Below are 18,433 nucleotides of genomic sequence, written 5' to 3' on the forward strand. Positions count from 1 at the left end.
ACTTCACATTTTGTTTTCTACATACTGAAGGTCTGTGGCAACCCTGTGTCCAGTGAGGCCTATCAGCGCCATTTTTCCAACAGCACATGCTCACTTCATGTCTCTTTGTAACATTTTGGCAATTCTCATAACATTTCAAATTTTTCATTATTACTGTATCTGTAGTAGTGATCTGTGATCAGTGATCTTTGATTTTGCTATTGTAATTGTTTTGTGAACCACACCCAGATAGGACAGCAAACTTAATTGATAAATGTGTGTTTCAGCTGCTCCACTGGCCAGCCATTCTCCCATCTTTCCCCCTCTCCTTGGGCCTCTGTATTACCTGAGAAACAACATTATTGAAATTGGGCCCGTGGGTAACTTTACAATGTCATCAAAGTGTTCAAGGAAAAGGAAGCGTTTCACATCTCTCACTTTAAATCAAACGCTAGAAATGAGTAAGAGTAACGAGAAAGTCATGCCAAAAGCTGAGGTAGGACAAAAACCAGGCCTTTTGCTCCAAACATTTTAACCAAGTTGTACAGGCAAAAGAAGTTCTTAAAAGAAGTTAAAAGTGCTGACTTTTGTAAATCTCTGGGGAAAACCTATTCACTGCCCTGTTTTCTTGAGTCCTATATCGTAGTACACTGAAATAAGAAATTCATTCATTCATTGGAGCACATTTGTTTCTGAAAGTTCAGCACTTGTCCTCAAGTCCACATCAGGAGAATGAGGACAAATGGTTTGAGGAAAAGGAAGAGAAGTTTATTAATTGGCCCGTAATGAGAAGGTTGGCAGACCTTATTCCCCCTTAGGTAGGTTTCCTTCATCAATTCGAGGATGCATGCAATTTCCATTCTAGATGGAGGGCTTTGCTCACTTGCTAAGTTGTCTCTGATATGTAAAGAGTCCATTATCACTCTGTATGGGAGAAAGGAGCCTGTGTACGTCTTGATGACCTGAAGAATCACTGAGTTCACCATGTCTGGCCTTGGAGAAATAGTTCACCTAGTCCCACTGGAGGGGTCCACTTGAAAAGCTCATGGATGACCACGGGACATTGTGCAGATACAGATGCAGATGGCAGAAAGCAAAGATGCCCCTGATGAATGCCACTATGAAGAAGCCAAACACGGCCATGTCTCGACCTGTGGAGCTGTTTCCACAGCTGTCTGCCAGTCGTGTTCATCCCCAGCATACCATTCTCCATCGGCTTATTTTTTTCCCCTGGCCTGAAGTCCATCATCCCAGTGTCCTCTGAATTCTGTTCCTATTCCATGCTGACATATGTATGCAGGAACTCAGTGAAGACCCTCTCCTGTGCCAGCAGCTCCTGGGAAGAGCCCATCTCTAAACAAGTCCCATCAGAAGGATGCTGGTAACTTCAGACACTCTCTCCCTTTGGGTAGGACAAGCCTCTACCCAGCCCTTTTTCCTGAAAAGTTCTAGTTAATGCAATCAATCCAGCTTTCTGGGCTGAAGTCCCAGGTAACAGTGCAACTGCCATTATCTCTGTATATCCACCCAGCCCTTCATTGTCTGTAAGACTGCTCCCACCCATGAAAAGATCTCAGTTTGAAACAGCATTGGCTGATAGGACACATTCATCCTGCAGAACCCAGTCTAAACAGTCAAGTTGCAAAAGTTCATTTTCTTTCAGCTGGTAAAAGGATAGCGAGGTTAAGACTAACAACTCACAAGAGGCTGCTGCAGCCCCGGGGCTAGGAGGCCATCTTCTCAAAATATTGTTCACTGGGTTTGACAAGTATGCCACTTACAGTGATGTATCCTCCCTTATCTTTATTAAGGCAAACACTAAGTAGGGTAGTCATATGACTCTGCTTATTTTTGCAAAGGCATTTTGACTTCTAGGGTCCAAAGCAGGGGCTCCACGTCTGTCTGTTCAGGGGCCCCCTACGAAGTCTTTGCTGTTAGTCCAAACTTTGGGATCCAGATGGGATTGAACCCTGCCATTTTTAGAACCCATGCAGTTGCCTTTTATTTCTGGGCACCTTAGGATTCAAGATGACTTGCTGTCAGTCTAAAATTAGGCTGCTGGTTCCTTTGCTAATTTGAAATCCCAAGTAAGTAACCTGCTATTTCCAAATCTGTCCAGTTGCAGGTTCCATAAGCCACTAGTTAAACTGCCATCAAATAGGGCTGGAGAGCCCTTTTAAACCCCTAAGGCAACATAGTTCAGAAGTACCAAGAGGGCACCCTAGTCCCAGGATCCTGCCATTCAAATATGACTACTATTCATAGTCATTTGTACTATGTCATTAATGACATGTAAATCCTACATGAATCTGTAGACACTGTTATGGGGACTTTAAGTTCTTTCTGCACATCCTGGGGACCTGTTGGCCTTACTCACTTTTGGTAGGTTTTTTTCTTGCAAATGCAGCAACAATGTGTGGGTCTCATGAGGCCTGAACTTTAAAGTGAACCGCTCCACGACATCAGTCCCTCGCTTGTTTCACTAGGCCCAGGCACCCATCCAGCAGGAGCTTAGCAGCGACCTCAGAGGTGAGCTTCTGCTGCTATTAGAATAGCTCCCAGTGCTCCCCACCACTTGGCCAGGTCCTACCCCTGGGCCCACTGCTGGGAGTTATCAGCTGCCACCTACAAAGCTGCCTATGGGTAGTTGGTCCCAGGCTCTGGGCCACAACAGGAAGGTAGGTAGCCCTGCTTTCTCCAAACTGCTTTTGGCACTGATTGAATCCCCACTGCCAATTTGCATCTGGGGTTTCAGTGGGGAGACATGGAGCCCCAGGACCCTCTCATTCACAAAGGTCCACTAATCATGTCCCCACTGACTCTCTGCACTTGGGGCATCTAAGGGAGTATTTGGGTTGGAGCTACTAGTGAGGTGGGTGTAGGGGCCCTGGGCCCCTTCCTTCTCATCTGAGTCTTGGATGTGAGGGAACCATTTGCTTTCCTGAGGGTGTCTTGTTACCCAGAGCCTTTTGTAATTTGGGGCAGAGTTTTTTCTAACGTCCTTTTTCTAAAAAGCACAGTGATTATACCCCACAGGTACAATGGTCTTTCCTTCTGACTATACTAAAAGATCTTCAGCTAGCATAGCTAGTTTAGTCTACTTTAAAGGCCATTGTAATCAACTACAAGGCTCATGCTGATTGCCTTACCCCGGTTATGGGTGCCTTCTGGCCAAATTTAGCTCCCTGCAGGGAAGGAGAGACTATTGCCAATTCCAAGTCATAACCTAGTGAGCATGAGATTGAAGAATTAATTCAGGCAATGCTCTCCTTGGCCCCTCCCATGGTGCCAAGATGCCAGTGGTGGTAGGCATTCCTTCCCCCTTGCTGTACCCTGCTCTGTGGTGAGCCACATGTGCTAGGCCACAAATCATTTTGTATGCCATAAACAATGAGTTTATCTTAAGTCCAGAACTTCAGACTCAACATTTTAACTCTGTAGTGGCAGGTCAACCATTTGAGCGCTGAATTTTTCTTAATGTAATTTGACCTTCAATAAAATCTTGTGCACAAGAACTGGCCATCTTAGAAAACTTGGCATGCCTTTGAGGCTTCCTGTTTATATAAATACTTGCAAGTAGAGGCTCCACAAACCAAATGCAGTGCCCAAAAGGGGTTGGTCTCCTTGTGTTTCCTTAATTTTAAAGGGTTTTCTCCCATTCTTCTTTAAAAGAAACAGGCAGGCTATGGTCTAGGTTGTATTGTCCTGGATCAGAGTGTGCGATTGTGGGGTGGAGGGACTCCACATGTTTCATCACTGAGTTGTTCCCACCCTCTTACATCTAACTCAGGCTCTCATTTATCTACAAACGAGAGTTTGCTTTCCTCTCTTACAAAAGCACATAAGTCTGATTGACATTAATTTTAGGAGGAAGAGACAATGGAAAAGACCCTTTAGAAAGTGCCTTCAAATCAAAATTATGACCCAAACAACAAATTCCTGAGAAAAGAACCACCAGCTCAGTCCAACACCAATTACCACTGTTCTTCATACTTCAGACAATTGCTATCATAATAATGTATAGATGTAGTAGGTATGAAAACTCACACATAATCAAACACAAGCAATATAGAGAATTCCCAACACAATCTAAAATGCCATGGGCTATCAATCAAATGGGAATCCAAAGGGGACAAACACCAACCCAAATGGCACCTCAAACAGTGCCTCAAATGCTTTGCCACAAGGCTGCAAGGCTCAAAACCCTCCCTAAATCATGGTCTAGGCCCCCCATTCCCTGGGAACTACAAATGAGTGCTGAATTCAAACCAGGTTCCCTAATTCCACTTAACCTTGCGACTTCTGCCGCACATGACGCCTCCAAACAAATGCTCTACCACAGGGCTAGAAGATTCAAAACCTCAGCATGCATGCTGGGGAACTCACTCATAGAAATGGCTGAGGCTTTCCAAACACTTCCATATCCATTTCCTTCTCAACAAAATTAAAGCTGTTCAGAGCCATGTCTAATTCAGCTAAGAGAGGCAGGAGCTAAACAGACTCCAGCAGCTGCTGGGATGACCTCTCACTCTCTTACCTGAAAAGGTGATGCTCCTTCTAATGGCTTCACCTAGGACTGCTTCCAAAGTCTACCAGCAGTTGCAGGGTCACTCTGTTGGAATGTGTTGGGTCCCCTCAGGGACACCAAATTCTGTTACTGAAAGTTCAGCACTTTTCTGCTGAGGGTCTACAACAGAGGAATGAGGACAAGTGATTTGAGGACAAGGAAAGAGGAATTTATTACTTAGCCAGCAAATGAGAAGGTAGACAGACTCTGATCTTAAAGTACCAATGTCCTCCTTCTGAGCAGAAATACAGAGTTTTTATAGGGGATAATTTTGAATAATCCTATCTTTGACCAAGGCAATAACATGACCTCTGGTTAATCTCATTTTAGGCTAAGGAAATCTTGTATTCTCCACTGGGCAGTTTCCTTGGGGTATCTCCTGTGGCACAAAGAACAAAGGACACTCCCCTGCCCTTCTTGACCAATGCCCAGGGGCAGGGATACAGGTTTTAATTCCCAAAAAGAGTGGGAGGGGTTTTAAACAGAGAGAAAACATTTTTACACCTTTCCAGGCCATTTCTCCTATTACACAGTTATTTAATTTCAGTTAATTTCTAAGCTCAGAGTAATAGCACTGTTTCTTTTTTTTATGGAAATGAAACAGCTCTTTAGGGTTCAAATTACTTGTTGCTGTGTTCTTGGGGGTATAGGATACAATATATTTTTTGGAAATTTGGACATGTGGACTCAAAAACCTCTGCTAATAGCCACTTAAAGTCTCAATCATTGGCCCCCAAATCATGGTTGGAGAAGACCTTTTAAATTATCCCAAATGATTAGAAAGTAAAATAGCACTTATTGCTGATATGGAGAATGTTTTAGTGTTCTGGATGGAAGATCAAACCAGCCACGATACTCTCTTAAACCAAAACCTGATAGAGAGCAAGACCCTAACTCTCTTCAATTCTATGAAGGCTGAGAGAAGCTATAGAAGAAAAGTTGGAAGCTAGCAGAAGTTTATTCCTGATGTTTGAGAAATGAAGCCATCTCTGTAACGGTGCAAAGTGAAGCAGCACTACTTACTGATGGAGAAGCTGCAGCAAGAAGAAGATGGAGCTGAGATAACTGGTGAAGGGGGTTATGCTAAACAACATAATTTCAATGTGGACAAAATAGCCTTCTATTGTAGAAAAAGTCCATCCAGGACTTTAATGGTGAGGATAAGTCAATGCTTAGCTTCAAAGCATTAAAGACACATTAACTCTCTTCTTAGGGACTTGCTGACTTTAAGTTAAAGTCAATGCTCATTTATCATTACAAAAATCTTAAAAGCCCTTAAGAATCATCCTAAATTTACTCTGCCTGTGCTCTATAAACAGAACACAGCCTGGATGATAACACCTATGTTTATAACATGGTTTACTGAATATTTTATGCCCATTGTTGAGACATACTTCTTACAGGAAATAAAAAAAAAAAACAAAACTCTCAAAATAGTGCTGGCCACTGACAAAGTACCTAGTCCCTCATAAGCTCCTATGGTGATGTTTTCAAGCCTGCTAACATAATATTCATTCTGCAGCCCATGAATCAAAGTCTAATTTCAACTTTCAAGTCGTCTTATTTAAGAAATACATTTCATATGGCTATAGCTGCCATAGTTAATGATTCTTCTGATGGATCTGGGCACAGTAAACTGAAAACCTGGAAAAGATTTGTTTTGCCATTCTACATGCCATTAAGAACATTTGTGATTTGTAGAAGGAGGTTAAAATATCCATGTTAGAAAGAGGAGTTTGGGAGAAGTTGATTCCAGACTTCATGGATGACACTGAAGTGTTCAAGACTTCAGTGGAAGAAGGAACTATGGGTGTGGTAGAAACAGCAAGAGAACTAGAGTTAGAAGTGGAGCCCAAAGATGGGACTGAATTGTTACCATCTCATGATAAAGCTTTAATGAATGAGGATTTGCCTCTTCTGGATGAGCAAAGAGAGTGGTTTCTTGGAATGGAATCTACTCTTGGTGAAGATGCTGTGAACATTGTGGAAATGACAGCAAAGGATTTATTTTCATTTTTTATTTTATTTATTTTCTTTTTTTGAGTCTCACTCGTTCACTCTAGGTAGAGTGCCATGGCATCATAGCTCATAGTAACCTCAAACTCTTGGGCTTGAACAATCAATCCTCTTGCCTCAGGCTCCTGAGGAGCTGGAACTACAGACACAGCCACAACGCCCAGCTACTTTTTCTATTCTTTTTAGCAGAGACAGGGTCTCCCTCTTGCTCAGGCTGGTCTTGAACTCCTGAGATCAAGCAATTCCACCCTCCTCACCCCTGAGACTGCTAGGATTACCGGCGTGAGCCACAATACCTGGCCACAATGAGGGATTTATAATATTACATAAACGTAGTTGGTAAAGCAACAGCAGGATTTAAAAGGTTTGGCTCTAATTTTGTGAAAAGGTCTACTGTGGGTAAACTGCTATCAAATAGCATCACATGCTGCAGAGAAATCTTTCATGAAAGGGAGAATCAATTGATGTGGCAGACTTCATTATTGTCTTATTTTAAGAAATTGCCCTGGCCACTGCAATCTTTAGGAACCTAATGAATAAGTGGTCATCAATATTGAGGCAAAAAGTTTGCAACTTGCTGAAAGCTCAAAGATTGTTAGCATTTTTTAGCAACATAGTTTTATTTAACTAAGGTATGTCTGTTATTTAGACAAAGCCATTGCACACTTAACAGCATAACTTTTACTTGCACTGGAAAACTAAAAAGTTTGCATGCTTGCTTTATTATGATATTTGATTTGTTGTGGTCTGGAACTGAACCCAGGCTATCTCTTAGGTATGTCTGCACTTGTACAAGGTACAAGTTTGTGTGCAATTTACTACTATTTTAAATTGTACATGAACTTTATGTCCACCTTGTGGGTTGAACAAAGAAGAGTGAACTATGATAATGTGACTAAATTATATGGGGACCCTTAAAAGTTATCCTAACAAGGTCTGTCTCAAATTCTTGTCCTTGAAGCTAATGATATTGCCTTTTTTCTAGGATAAGGAGATTATCTTTCATATGGGAATTTCATTTTTGCTTTTAAGAAACAGAATAACACGTGTACAATGTGTGGGTATATGACACTTCCTGAGTGAAGGGCTCAAATACAACTTGGACTTTACTTAGCAAATGTAAACAATGCAACCTAGTCATTTACACCCATATGTTAATCTGAAGTTTATAAAAAGATTCTATGGCAAACTGAGAGATTAATTAATAATTAGAACTCAAGAATTGGAAGTTATTATAAGAAAAAATTTAAATATTTCAGCCAGGGCTTATGCAATTAAAAATATGCATAATTATTGTAAAATAAGCATTTCTTAAAAATGTCTGAAGTTATTTTCGAAGGACGATACACAAAATGGAAACACTACAGGTGAATAAAAAGAAATATCTAAGTATAGAATTCTATTTTTGAAATCAAAAACTGTGAATCGAAAAGTTATATTTATTCTTGCCATTGGAATATGCAAAAATAAAAAGAATTGTTTTCAAAAAAGAAAAAAAAGCACAATAGTCAAAGTAATCTTCTTGCACCTGCTGTTTTTCAAGTGTCTTTAATTTAAGTAGTCAAAATACCAGAATAGCATATTTGAGCCTCTTCAAGCTCATGCAGTGTTTGGGGGTGTGTGTGCATGTGTCAGGGGTAGTCTTGTGTAAGAAAAGCTGTAGCAGGCGCAGTTTGAGAGTTTTTTTCAATCTTTTTTGCGGAAGTAGTCCACAGCATATTCTTAACTTAGTTGCTCTTCTCAATAATTCACCCACGCTTCCTTTTTCCTCACTTTCTTATAGATATTTTTATTCTTGTCAACCTCCTCTGCATTCTTCTTTCTCCCTCTACTCCCTTCTTTTGATGGTTTTCAGAGCGGTAGGTCCTGCTCTCACCTCTCACACACCATAAAGCCGTGTGTGTTGTGGAGATAAGCTGAAAAATAAGACAGATCATTCTTTTTTTTTTTTTTTTTTTACCAGTTTGCTTCGATTAATTGAGCTGGATATGTTATTATGTTCTTTGCAAAACCAGTCATGAATGACAGTAATATAATATGGGCGACTGGGTTTGCTGTTGGAGTTTTTGTCTTGCTTTGTTTTTGTGTTTGTTAATTCCATCATCCAGTAAAGCATTTTTTTAAAAAGTGAGGTTTTAGGAGATCAGAATACTAAAATAGCATTTTCATTAAATACTATTTTTTAAATGGCTTTAAATTTTTCTTGGGTAGCTGAGCCATTCTCAGAAGTACGCTATCTTTATATTTTATTTCAGTACTTGCCAGTGAAGAAGCTGTACAACCCTTGGACTTGGATAATTTCTGGCAGAGAAGCCCCACAAATTTAGCAGACAGCTTCCTGAGCCTTTGGCTTCCTACTCCCTGCTCACCACGCTCTCCACCTTCAGGAACAGAGGGCCTTTGGGAAACAGATTCCTAAAAGTGCAGGTAAGCCAAGGAAAACATTGTCCCATATTCCTTAAATGTAAGCTTGAACACTTGAAATGTTCTTATACAATGTTTGATCTCCAGTAGGTGATGTTACAATTCCCTCTCCTTCTGTGAATACAGCTTCTTGTTGTTTTCTCTCTTACTAGTTTTTCAGGTGGCCAGAGCATCTGTGAGGCTGTTAATATAACCAGTGACTCTTCAGCATATCCCAAAGTTGACTATGGAAGTTTTAAATATTATTTTTATTCTCAATCTAAATGGGCCTTTATTAGGACCATACTAAGTCAAAATATAAAAGGAAAGTAAGAAAAATCTTGACTTAAAAGCAGAAAATTGCATTCATCACAAATACTGTAGAAGTTCTGCTACCGTAAGAACAAGTTGTGTAATCTTGGGTAAAGGGCTCACCCTCTTTCGACCTTGTTTTCTCATTAAAGTTAATTCTAATTCCTTCTCTGTCTTTAAATGCAACAATTAATAATAATTTCATTAAAGTACCTTGTCATTTTTTCTGCTTATTCTACTTACTATTCATGGAACCCCATGCAGAAATTTCTGACATCAATGTAAAACTTTGTTTTGAGAAATCTCTGGAGCTCATCTGTCCACCCAGAATTAGCTACATGTTTTATCCACAAAGTTATGTGGTCTTTCTGATTCATTACAGTTCATCAGAGAATAATTATTCCATTAGCAAATTTTTTACATTACAGTCTTGTTTGGGGATCTTTTTGTGAAAGACAGTTACTGACTGAGAATATTATGCTTTAGTGGTACTGGCAAATAAGTACATTCACAATGGTTTTGTGATTTAGTCGTAGGGAATTTTATGAACTCTTGCTTGTTCATACAAATGTGATTCAGGACTGTGCCCTTGCTCAGCATGGTCCTGAATGACTGCACTGACAGAACTCTGAAGTAGCATGAACCTAGGTTAGATCCTTATGTTTCTTACTGCCAGCACCATCTTAATTTAATGTAATCTGGGCTATAATTACCTTGGTGATTTGTAGAGCTACCTTTCCTGTCAATCTTTACACTTTCTGGCATCAAGAAGATAGAAGCATTTTGAGTGTTATATACTGATGAACATGGATTCTGGTGTGTGCCTGGGTTTGAGGCCCAGCTCTGCCACTTACAAGTTATAACTTCTGTGCACTTTAGTATCTTTGTTTCTACATAGGGATGACAATAACACCTTTATTAAGGGGTAGTTTTGAGGATTAATAGAATTGTATGTCTAGACTATTTAGACCAGTGCTATCACAGACATGCTTAGTAAATTTTAACCCACATTATTGCCAATCTGTTACACATGTTTATTCTTCTGCCTTCATTTTCTTGCTTAGGGCTAACACAAATTCCAGTTTTTCAACTTTACCATTTTAGACACTGTTGAGTCACTACTTTGTTTGCTGTCAAGCCTAGGGCACAATATCTGAATCCTTCTCAATATTATAATTGGTTCATATGATAGTGTAAGGTGACACCTATTTGTCAGCTCTGATTTTTTATAGAGTTCTTAATGTTTTTTCCTTTAAGACATACATCTGATGACTTGTAGAGCTACCTTTCCTGTCAATCTTTACACTTTCTGGCATCAAGAAGATGGAAGATTACAAATGTGGATTTTCTGTTTGTTGTTTATTTATACTAAGAGCAATTTTATCATGAGAAGCATAAAAAGGTGTGGTTTATATAACCAGAATAGTGTCTAATTCCAAGATGAGTTCTGCCAGGGAATTACTACTATATTGAAAGCCTTTCATTTTATATTCAGAAGCAGATGAGTAAGGCTTCCTGTTACAGATACTTTAAAATGTTAAAATGAATGTGCAGCAAAAATAGCTAGCACAGTAATATAAACTTAATTTTTTGAGGCTATGATTAGCACACGATGTCATGAGTTCTTTATCTTGGATCTCTACCAGGATATTATGAAGCTATTTTTTTAGCTTGGTATATGGCCAGATAATGCTATGTTAATTTTATTGTTTTTTAATTTTTATTTTTATAAAATGTAGTATTTAATAAGTCAAGCAGAGATTGATTTTTTTTTTTTTTTTTTTTTTGGACACAGTCTCTCTTGGTCGCCCTGGGAAGAGTGTTGTGGCACCACAGCTCATGGCAACCTCAACTTGGACTCAAGCCATCCTCTTACCTCAGCCTCCGAGGTTGTACCACTATGCCCAGCTAGTTTTTCTATTTTTAGTAGAGACAGGGTCTCACTCTTGCTCTGGCTGGTCTTGAGCTTCTAGAGTGCTAGGATTCCAGGTGTGAGCCACCGAGCCCAGCTGCTTTATTAGTTTTAAAGGAAGAACTAAAACAAGATTACCTAACTGTATGTCAGATACTTATCTAAGTGCTTTAGATAATAGTAGCTCCATTAGGTAGTAGTATTATAATATTTCCCATTTTATAGCTGAGGAATCTGAAGTATAAAGAGGTTAAGCAAATTCACCTGGTAATATAATTAGAGGAAGAGCTGAAGCTCAAACTCAAGGGGGTCTGGTTGCAAAGGAAGCAATCTTAATACCTAATTGTGCTGTTACCTACAAAGACGATATTGCATGAAGAAGATGATGGAAAGTAAGGTTGGGAGAACCAAACTATAGAAGTCTTAAAGGCTACGCTCAGTGACAAGATGAAAGCTACACTTTGAAGATTTTATACCGTGTAAAGCACGTGGGCTGGTTTAAGAAAGAAAGATTATAGATCATTGCCAATAGTTAAGGTGGAAAAGTAATGAGAACAGGGATTTAGGAAACAGGATTAAGATAAACAGCTTAAGAACACCCATATTTAGGTGGGCAGAGCACGAAGGGGAAGTCCAGAAGCACAGGCAGAGAAGTTAGCAGTGTGAGGCCCAGACCAGTTCAATGCCCTCCAAGGGGAGGTGGTTCAGGAATTGAAAACCATACATATCAGAAAGCATTAGAACAGAACAAAGACGTGTGTGTGTGTGTGTGTGTGTGTGTGTGTGTGTGTGTGTATGCGCGCGCGCCCTCGGGGCGTGGAGGGGAGATGTTAATTAATTCATTTCCTTATTGACTCGTTTGCTTACTCATTGAGTAAGTAAATATAACTCTGCACCCACAATGAGATAGCAGTTTTGCTGGAGGGGAACCAAGGGAAAAATGTTCTCCTGTGCCACAAACTCTGTTTATTGGCAAGATCACTTTTGACAAATGTTTTAACTTTTCTAAATCCAGGCTGCCTCCTCTGTAATATGGCACCTAAGACCTTCCTCTGTCTGAATGTCCTCAACTCTTGTGGTCTTTCCAGCTCTCAGGGCTGCAGTTCTTGGGCCCATGTTGTGAATTGCTATAATTGGAAATACTGTAAACAGTTGACTGGTGATTTGCTTGGCACTTGTAGGTGAATCTGAAAGAGATGCAGAATGAAGTATGGGCCATATAGGTGTAATGTGAGCAGAGTAGTCCTGCATATTTTCTCTCACAAATAGCAGTAATATCATAGTGATGCCGAAAATAGATGGAAGAATATGAATGAAAATAATACAGGAAGGACAGGTCCAGGGAATTTACAGAGAACCACAAATGTTCTCTAGGATGGTAAAGGAAATTGTTCTTATTTTCAAAGTGTTTCTGACTAGATTTTTCAGAGAAAATTCTGTTGATTGAAAAATTCAAAAGGTCAAACTCCAAAGACTTCTAAAAGATGGAGCCCTGAACTTAGAGTGAGTTTCCAATTACCTGAAGAGCTACGTTTTCTGTGAAGCCCTGATCCTGTCAGTTGGATGCACTTCTTCTTTTCTCTAACCTTGTCCAGCAGCAGTTCTCAAACATACAGGTCACCTGGGAGGTCTTGCTAATGTGCAGGTCCTGACTCAGCGGATCAAAGAGTGGGGATGAGATTCTGCATTTCTTCTGACTTCCCAAGCAATGCCGATACTGTTGATCCAGACACCAGACTTGGAGTAGCAAGGGTCTAAAATATTCGGCTTTACTTTTCACAACAGATAATTGAAATAATTTAGGAATAGTATAATTTAGTTCCCTCACCACACTGTAAGCAATAGTCCCCATATCCTTAAGTAAAATACATCTGCGTTATGAAATGCTTGATTAAGAGACTCTTACCCTGTCAGCATCAATAATTTGAATTGCTATAGGTAGGGACTTTTTCCTTTTATACTGAGAGATTGAAGTAAATGTGTTATTCAAAACTAGTAGAAGTGCATTAATGTACATAGTTACCATTCAATAAAAAAAAAAAAAAAAAAACTAGTAGGCAGGCTCTGCACCTGTGGCTCAAGTGGCTAAGGCACCAGCCACATACACCTAAGGTGGCGGGTTCAAATCTAGCCCGGCCCGCCAAACAATAATGATGGTTGCAACCAGAAAATAGCCAGGTGTTGTGGCGGGTGCCTGTGGTCCCAGATACTTGGGAGGCTGAGGCAGGAGTTGGAGGTTGCTGTGAGCTGTGATGCCACGGCACTCTACCCAGGGGGACAGCTTGAGGCTCTGTCTCAAAAAAAAGAAAAAAAAGCAAAACTAGTAGGCATCAGTATGCACTATAAAGTTTTCACACTAGGTTAATATATATGTTTACTATGTGACCCCTTAAAATGTATATCCATTCAAAGAGTTGTACTTGAATGTTCAACACAGCTTTATTTATAATAACCAAAATTTGCAAAGAAATGTGTATTACTTGGTGAATTGATAAATAAGCGGTGTTATAGCCATACAATATAATAACTACTTAGCAATAAGAAGGAACGAATTCCTAGTAGAAACAACAGTTGGGACAGTTTTTTTCTAAAAGCAATTATGTTCATTGAAGTTACCAGAAATAAGATATATACCTTATGATTCCATTTATACAAAACTTTAGAGAAAGCAAAACTATAGTGATAGATTAGTATGCTAGGTGCCAAGAAATAGGCCAAAGGAATTTCTTGTAAAGAGGAATTAAGCAGCTTTTGGGCTTGATGGAAATGTTTAGTATCATGCCTCTGGTGGTTGTTACCTGATTTTATACATTTTCCAAAATTCATCAAATAGTAGATTTAAACGTGGTGAATTCTATTGCACAAAAATATCTCAATAAAGGTAATTGTAAAAATTAGCCACAGTCACCACCTGGTAACAATATGTAAGTCTTCTTGGAGATTGATATCAGTAGGATGTTGATATAAAGAAAGAGAGAAAATTTTCATTGTGAGAGAAGAAATAGGGCCCGGAAGAAAATATGAAAAAATAGTAGGAACATAAGAAATTCCCATAAAAGCCTCCTTGTGTATTTGCAATGGAGCTTAGTCTAAAGGGAGAGATCTTGAAAACAGGAACTCCAGTTCATTTATTTTTAGTATGCAGTTCGGTTGCTATTAGCTGAATGATTTTAGTGTGTCCGGCTGTGCTATTAAAAAGCGGAATTCTGCTGAATAGTCATTTCTGTCCTTTTTATATGCTTTGCAATGAGCACATCCCATTTTCAGGGGAGGATTTGGTAATCTGCTTTGATAGTGAGGGCTTAGATTTTACTAAGTGAAAAGATCTTAGCAAAAGCGCTGGCTTTTTCAAAAAACTGAGAAGTGTGTTGTGTATATGTAGGAACCAGCTTCATATCATTGTGTTAGTAGAAGAATTGGGGGAGTAAGGGAAAGAAAGTTACTTATGTTCTCTTTCTGCCATGCAAAAAGAAATAGTTATATCCTTATAAATCAGTCAGAATTTGTACAGTTGATCTAATTTACTGAAACTGTACAAATCTGGGGCTTTTTTGTGAAGGGAGAATAAATCAAATTATAATTTTCTATTTACTCAGTTATATCAGGGTTTTTTTTTCTTAATTTGTACTAAATAGCTGTAGTTCATAACTTCAGATTTAAATTTGGCCTCTTCAGGTGTAATATTGTATAATAATGTTTAAATCTGGATGTGTTAGCCTTTTTATCTTTAATTATGGCCTATTGAGAATTTTTCAGTATTTCTAGCAGAAAATCCCATCAACCAGACTACTGATTCCTCAACATTTATCTCTTTAATTGTGAGATGAATAGTTTTTAATGTTACAATGTTCTAAGTAAATGTACTTTTAAATGCATACATTTAATGGGTCTCACTCTCTTGTTTCATTTTATAAAGGTATTGTTAAGTGACTGTATTAATTCACACTGTTATAGTTAAAAATACAGTAATTTCAGTTGTTCATTTAGCACAATTAGAAGTGTGGACTTTGAAATCAGGCAGATCTCAGTTTGAATTCTGGCTACTGCTCTGGGTATTAAACATTTCTAGCATGGGGGAGATAATATCCCTGATTACATCATTATGTGGAAAAGGGCTTAGTGCTATGCTGGGCATTTGGCAAGTGCCTAATAACCTCAGTCTGTAAATGAAGCTGCCCCCACATACCTGGACTATCTAATTAGATTAAGGACTAAACTTAAAAGAGGGATAGGTGGAGTGAAGAGGACTGTGGCCTTTGCATCTGTTGTGTGTGTCCTGTGTGTCTCCATTAAGGCTTGGCATGTATGGAAATGGGCTAGGTATGGGAGGCTTAGGCTTAGGGTACCTTTGACACCAGACTAGAAGACCTACACATTCATGGGTGGCTAGAGCTGGCAGGTCTGCTGTTCTAAGTTTGTTCACATGGGCATATGCTTGCAGATAATAATTGCAAATGGAGCAATAAGCACAAAGAGGAAGGAAGGAGGATGTGAGATCTCTTGACTGTGTTCCACAGTCTTGAGTGTTTGTCTGTGTGAGCTGGGGGCTGGCAGAGACATGGGTGGATCAAGGCCTGGCCAAGGGCTGAATGGACACAGGCACCAGGAGGACCACCTGGGAAGGGTATGTAGGTGAGCTATGCACAAAGCCACCTGGCTAAGGGGGAAGTCATGTTGAAGTCTAGCTGCTGCTAAGATGTTAGACATTAGGCACCTATAGGCTGTGTGGACCCAGAGCAGGTGTTCTCTAATTTGCATAAAGGTACAAGTTATTAGGTATTAGTACTAGACAGCAGCATGCTGAGTGTGAGAGGAGATATAGTTGCTGAAAGAGTAGGACATTTGTCACTGTGGAAGCAGGGAGCAAAAGGCCTCTCCACAGAGTCAGTGGGGAATATTTTTAGTGACTAAAAAAGGTAAACGTTTAGCTACAGAGTTGCTGGGGTGGCTAGGAGAGAGAAGACAGCAGACATTAGAAAGCTAGGTTATAATTTAAGGGCCCAGCAGCAAGGACTCAGGTCCAGTGCATGAAATGTCCGAGGTAACCATGGGATACATAGGGGCTGATCAAATGGGTGAGCTGCTCCTGGAGAACCCCTGAGGCTCCCTTTCCTTGGGGCAGGATCAGTCCTAGTGTTTGGGTAGCTGAGCCTGCAGCCAAGACAGCCTGCAACTCAAGACAACGGGGACAGAGAAGCCAGACATGTGGTGTTTCTGTGTGTTCAGCATCTGGAAAAGAGAACACCACAGGGGTTTCTTCACTGGTGTTGTACAGTATTGGCTGAGATGCCCATAGGGTTTTTGTGTCTCATGAGTAGAATAGTATTTCCAGAATTATTGCTGAACATGTTTTCTTCCTAGCTGATTGGAAAAGCAAGCTCCCTTTGGTTTGAGAAAGCATTAGGAGAGTCTAAAAAAATAATCTGGAGATCTAAAGTTTGTAATAAAAGGTTATATGTCCATCAATTCATTTAAGGTCTAAAGTAAGCTTGCTAAATGGATGTACATGTTTCTATAGGGTTTGTTTTTATAAATAATACTAGTATGGCTGGAACAGCATTGGGAAGAACAGGGTTGGGAGTAATAGGCTTTTACCTCAACAGAGTTTGAATCAAAAAGACGATAAACTTGGTCTTCATTTCAACAGTTCTTAGAATTGACCCTGCATAAGGAGCTGATGGGATTGACAAATTGGAGAAATGCTTTGTAATGTTTCATGTGTATCGAAAGCGTGGGCCTGTGCTCATTTGTGAAACCTCACATCTGGAGGAGGTCATATTGTGCATGAGCTCTGGCCCGATAGATTCAGGTTTGAGACCTGGTTCTGCTATTTGTCAGGTCAGGAAAGTTACTACTTCTCTGAGTTTGTTTCCTCATCAGGGAACTGGAAATTGTGAGTTTACTCTGTCCTTCAAGAGTGGTTGTCAGGATGACATATACCATACACCAAAAGCATTTGTTACGTGACTTGGCCTATGAGCAGAGCACTCAGACATCTTAATGATTCTTATCAGCCATTATCCCCTGAGCATGTGTCATGTGCTAGGCATTTAGGGTCAAAAAATTAATACAGAGCATCTAGTTGTGAGATCTGAAACTGTACTCAACAGCTGTTGATTTAGCATCTCCTATGTGCCAGGGGTTGTTAGAAGTATTAGAAATAAGATAGAGAAGACAGACAGGACCTGTTCTCACTGGGATAATTGCTGTCACATTTGTTATAGTATTTGTATTTCAGCAAATCCACTAATTGTTTTTTTCCCTCCTGGCTCTGTTGCACACCCTAGAGTAGTGATTATCAAAATTTAGTATGCATAGGAATCGAATAAATTTGTGCACACTTACATTCTTGAGCCCCAGAGACTCAGATCAAGTAGAGGCTCTGAAATGTGCATGTTAACAAGTCCCAACTGGTGTTGAACCTGCCCTAGAGGCCCCCTGCCCTTCACCAAAGTCTGAATTTACCCTTCCAGGACTCAAGACAGCAAAAGACACTGTGAAGAAGTTTTAGATTAGAATTCTCTCTTTTGGGTTCCCCTCATGCCTTTTATCTTGAAAGACAGGATGACACCAGAAAAAGAACTCTGAGAAGGAAGTGGTGAGACCCATCATCTATTTCTGTTTCCCTTGAACTGTGTGGCCTGAGAAAACTCAACCTTAGAAAAACCTTCAGTTTCCTCACTCATCAAGAGAACAATACTTGTACATTCATTTAACAAGCTTATTTTGCACCTTGAATGAATTGATGGACATATAAACTTGTTTTACAAACTTTAGATCTCCACCCCAATAAAATATACTTTTATTATTAAAGAGAAGGAAATGCTGTTACCAAGACTGAGCTTAGTTTGGCATGTGTAGAGTATTTGTACGTAGTATGAGAAGAAACGAACATTTGTTCTCGGCTGTTGGTCCTTCTCTCCCTCACTGACCTTTCTGTACTTGAGATAGTTTTGTGACTTGAACTTTGTAAAGGATTCTTATTTTAGAGGCATCTTCCATCAGTCATGTTTGATGTCAAGAACTTGAAACATGTTTGTATTGGTAAATTGAAGCTATATTGAAGGACCTCATGTCTTTTTTCTTTTCTTTGCTTTCTTTTTTTCTTTTCTTTTCTTTTTTTTTTTTTTTTTTGAGACAGAGTCTTACTGTGTTGCCCTCAGTAGAGTGCATGGCGTCACAGCTCACAGCAACCTCAAACTCATGGGCTTAGGCGATTCTCTGCCTCAGCCTCCCAAGTAGCT

The 18,433-nt window shown here is 39.7% G+C and overlaps 1 protein-coding gene across 3 annotated transcripts in view; it reads left to right on the forward strand.

Annotated features, from left to right (window-relative positions):
• The window catches only part of ST3GAL6 (ST3 beta-galactoside alpha-2,3-sialyltransferase 6), a 68,463-nt gene that overhangs the window by 18,705 nt on the left and 31,325 nt on the right, over positions 1-18,433 (forward strand). For all 3 annotated transcript variants that reach the window (XM_003783951.3, XM_023509686.1, XM_023509687.1), the window contains exon 2: positions 8,818-8,989. The gene's annotated coding sequence lies outside the window, so the exon portion shown is untranslated. The remainder of the gene's footprint in view (positions 1-8,817; positions 8,990-18,433) is intronic.

The sequence above is a fragment of the Otolemur garnettii genome, unplaced genomic scaffold (genome assembly GCF_000181295.1).
Source record: "Otolemur garnettii isolate 467f Iridium unplaced genomic scaffold, OtoGar3 scaffold00009, whole genome shotgun sequence".
Taxonomy (NCBI): Eukaryota; Metazoa; Chordata; class Mammalia; order Primates; family Galagidae; genus Otolemur; species Otolemur garnettii.